The 4,789-nt window shown below is 42.2% G+C and overlaps 1 pseudogene; it reads right to left on the bottom strand.

Annotated features, from left to right (window-relative positions):
* Positions 1-2,824: 2,824 nt before the first annotated feature.
* LOC109450175 (putative inactive 1-aminocyclopropane-1-carboxylate synthase-like protein 2 pseudogene) lies at positions 2,825-4,457 on the bottom strand (annotated as a pseudogene).
* Positions 4,458-4,789: the final 332 nt, after the last annotated feature.

The following is a 4,789-nucleotide window of genomic DNA, read 5'->3' as shown; positions in this document are numbered from 1 at the left end:
TTTTGATTATGTTCCCCATACTGCATTTCACATCCCCATGACTATTTTGCGGCCACTGATTAGTACTTTCTAATCCCATCACCTTCTCTCCCATCCTCCAAACCCCCTGCCATATAGCAAACAACAGCTTTTTCTCTGCATCTCTGAGTCTATTTCTGCTGTGTTTTCTTGTTTATTCTGTTCTTTAGATTCCATATACAGGTGAGATTGTATGGTATTTGTCTTTCTCCATCTGACTCATTTCACTTAGCATAATATTCTCTAGGTCCATCTATGTCATTGCAAATGGTAAGATTTCATTCTTCTTTATGGCTGAGTAATACTCCATTGCACATGTGTTCCACAGTTTCTTTATCCAGTCATCTATCGATGGGCATGTCAGTTGTTTCCATATCTTGGCTATTGTGAATAGCACTGCAATAAACATAGGGGTGCATATATTTTTTTCAAATTAGTGTTTTGGATTTCTTTGGATAGATACCCAGGAGTAGAATTGCTGGGTCATAAGGTAGTTCCATTTTCAATTTTTTGAGGTACCTTCACACTGTTTTCCATAGTGGCTGCACCAATCTGCATTCCCACCAACAGGGCACTAAGGGTTCCTTTTTCTCCATATCTTCGCCAACTTTTGTTGTTTGTTGATTTCTTGATGATAGCCGTTCTGACCGGGTGAGGTGGTATATCATTGTGGTTCTTACTTGCGTTTCCCTAATGATTAGTGACATTGAGCATTTTTCATATGTCTGTTGGCCATTTGTATCTCTTCTTTAGAGAAATGTCCCTTCATGTCCTCTGCCCATTTTTAATTGGGTTGTTTGTTGTTTTTTTTTGGTGTTGAGTCATATGAGTTTTAAATAAATTTTTAATATTAACCCCTTACCAGATCTATAATTGGAAAATATGTTCTCCCATTCAATAGTATGCCTTTTATGTATTTTTGGTTGGTTTCCTTTGCTGTGAAATAACTTTTTAGTTTGATGTCATCCCACATGTTTATTTTTTTCTTTTGCTTCCCTTTTCCGAGGGGATACATCAGTAAAAATATTACTAAGGGTAATGTCTTCAAATTTACTTCCTATATTTTCTTCTGGGAGCTTTATGGTTTCAGGTCCTACATTTAAGTCTTTAATCATTTTAAATCTATTTTTGCATATGGCTTAAGGAGGTGGTCCAGCTTCATTGTTTTACATATGTCTGTCCAGTTTTCCAAGCACCATTTATTAAACAGACTCTCTTTACCCCAATGTAAATTCTTGCTTCCATTGTCATAGATTAAATGATCATATACTCATGGATTTACCAGTGGGTCATTATTCTGTCCCATTGATCTATGTGTCTGTTTTTATGCCAGTACCATGCTGTTTTAATTACTCTGGTCTTGTAGTATGATTTGATGTCAGGTAGAGTAATACATCCCACTTTATTCTTCTTTCTCAAGTCTGCCATGCCTATTCGGGGTCTTTTATGGTTCCATGTAAATTTTAGGATTATGTGTTCTAGTTCTGTGAAAAACGTCATTGGTAATTTGATAGGTATTGCATTGAATCTGTATATTGCCTGAGGTAGTGTGGACATTTTAACTATATTAATTCTCCTTATCCATGAGCATGGGATATGTTTCCATTTATTTGTGCCTTCTTTAATTTCTCTCTTCAATGTCTTATAATTTTCTGAGTAGAGGTCTTTTACTTCCTTGGTTAAATTTATTCCTAAATATTTTATTGTTTTTGAAGCAATTGTAAATAGGTTCCCTTCACTCTTTGTCTGGCTAATCCCTAAACATCTTTCAGAACTCAGATTACATATTACTTTTTCACATTCTCCTTTCCTGACTATCCTATAAAAGTATATGCTACTCTTTTGTCTCATAGCATATTTTAACAGCTTCATTGAGATATAATTCACATATCATACAATCCACCTATTTAGGTATACAATTACATGGATTTTAGTATATTCACAGAATTGTGCAACTACTGCTATAATCTAATTTCAGACCACTTTCTACCCATGTCACAGCATCAGTGCTCAGACTAAAGCTCAGATGTGTAGGGCTTTGCAGAGAAATTTACATGTGGTGTGGTCTGAACAGCTGAAAACACTAGAGATGAAAATTGAAGAACCCAGACTTGTCACCAGAGAATAATTTTAAAAGCCTTTTGAAAAGGCGAGAATGGAAAGAACTCATATTTGCAAATAAGAACATCTGAATTATACCCCACCCTGCCACTCAGCCACTCTTGGGTAAGGTGGGTGTGATCTTGTCAGGATCCTATAGGACACTGCATCCATCAATTAGGGAACACTTGTTTCCTTCCTTTCTGGCCTGCCCCAGACAGCATTCTTGTTCACATGCAACCTGCCTTAGAACTTTAGAAAGGACAAAAAAAAATCATCTAGGTCCCAAAGGTGATTATAAAGAACATGACCGAGAAATAAAATAGGCCTGGAATTTAAAAGAATGTGAAATTTAACAGATATCAAATACAAAATAAACCCATCTAAATAGGGGCCCAGAGACTTCCCTTTGTTCCTCTAGGGGGTACCTCTAACCCCCATTAAAAACACTTCGCACACATATAATGACTAAAAAGAAGTCTGCAGCTTCCAAAAACGACAGGTGCTCAGTGTAAGGAGGTTGATAACTGAGTCAGATGAGCCCCTTCCTGGAGGAGCCCACTGTTCGCTTAGTCATAGTACATACAGTTCAATACCCCCGCCTTCTGGAGCAGAGGTCGATGACATCAGGGACATCCTGACCATGCGACTGGCTGAAGTCGCCGGTTGGGAGACAGACACCTTAGTCCCCTTGTGCGTCCTCCAGTTACTTCCCTGTCAGATCCTGCTTCTGTTCCACTAGCACCAGATAGAACTGATATGTGGTGAGTTTTAGGTGGAGGAACTTGTCCTCAAAGATGAGACAGAACAAGCCAGACTCCTTACACTTGCAGGTCTTGCCATGGACATCTTTATCTCCAGGAAGCAGCAATGGAGGAGCAGCTCTTTCTCAGATGGGCATGAGTCCATGTACTTTTTTTAAGTTGATCCATAGAGGCCAGAGCCATGATTGAGAAAGGGGATCTTCAATGCCTTTAACTTGTTAATGTGGTACCTGTGAGCTACACTCAGCTGGGAGTAACTAGGGGCAAGTACAATTTATCAGTCTGTTCTCTGTCTTGGAGCAACCAACATAGCTCTTGCAGGGCGATGCCAGAAATGCTGTGCAGGTAGCCAAAGGAGCTCATGGCAGAGACCCCCTCCTTGTTGTGGAGTATACAGAGTGCCAAAGTGGAAGCCAGAGATGACAAAATCCTTACTGGTGCCCCAGATCACAGGGGTACTGTTGAGGTCAGGCAACAGGACACTGTGAAATGTGATGGGTTCATCAAACGCAGCATGTTAAGTCTCATCTATAATCACATACAGTTGTACCTTTGGCAAATTCCAGGTGTTCCTTCAGTGAGTCTCAGGAACAGATGTCACCCAGAGGATTTTGGGAGTGAATCAGCAGGAGGTCACTGACCTTTCCCCCCTTAAGCCTCGCCTCAACAGGGCTTGCTCCAACTTGTCCCCAGTGAGCTAGAAAGGATGGGTGTTCAGATCAGTGATCTCACTGCCCAGGTAAACAAGAATCAGCTCAACTTTCACAAGCACATGGGAAATAAAACCAAATCCACTACAGAAGGGGGCAGGGGACAAAAAGGGCTCACCTGGGTCACCCAGAACCATGGTCAGCACAGGGAAGACAGAACAGCAGCCATTTGCAACCACCAAGTTTTCTGGATCAAGATGGACAGGTGCCTTGCAAGACTAGGCCAGGACCAGGTCACATCTTGCCATAGCAACAGTTTCCCTCTGTCATTGGAATAAAGCAGCAGGACCTCCTCAGGGCGGTTCATGTCACCCCGACTCAACCTGTCAGTCATCAGATCAGTGCAAAGCTTTTTCTCACGGGTTCCGAGGTTAATGAAACCCCGTGTCCTTGTCCTCATGGCACTTGTCTCCTTGGTAGGTCTCATGCTGCTGGACATTGGAGTGGTATAAGGCAGAGATGTCACTCCCATGGGTGGACAGGTCATGGCTGACAAAATCACTTAGCTGGTGAATTAGCTGGTCAGGCCACCTGCCCCCTCTGATATCATCCCTAGAGTCCTGGGAAGGGCAAGGCAGGTGGAGCCCCAAGCCACCCATGGCCCCAAACTGAAGGAGGTTGACCATCTGACATATTAAGCAGCTCGGAAGGATCTCCTGCTTCAGTGTGGCCTAATTGTGCCTCTGCTCTTCCAACACCAGGCCCTACTGCAGGCATCTGGTCATTGGCTGTAGGATGTGCTCCTCTATGATCTGCTGCAAGTGCAGCCTCATCTCCATCAGCTGGGTGTCAATGTTCTGGTTTCCAAGGCCCTGTTCTCCATCTGTCCACAGGGCATGGGGAGGGTGTCTGATCTGTGACTCATACTCTGGATATTTGTATTGACCTCAGCAGGCTGGCTGGAACTTTTGCTTCTGTTCCCACTCATCTCCCCCTGATATAAAATCCTTATGCCCGATGAAATCACTCTTGGCTGTCAGGGCTCAGAGACCTTTCCACCACCCTCCTTCTGTCACTAAGCTTACTTACACATCTTTTTTATTCTAACCATCCTAGTGAATGTGAAGTGGTATCTGATTGCATTGTTGATTGGTGTTTCCCTCCTTAATGATATTGAGCATCTTTTCATGTGCTCATTGGCCATTTGTATATCTTCTTAGGATGAATGTCTATTCAAATTCTTTGCCAACTTCTCAA

Source organism: Rhinolophus sinicus, chromosome 3, assembly GCF_057876585.1.
Source record: "Rhinolophus sinicus isolate RSI-liver-muscle chromosome 3, RSI-T2T, whole genome shotgun sequence".
NCBI lineage: Eukaryota > Metazoa > Chordata > Mammalia > Chiroptera > Rhinolophidae > Rhinolophus > Rhinolophus sinicus.
Note: the sequence above shows the minus strand (reverse complement) of the source record. Positions and strands in the feature narration are given on the sequence as shown.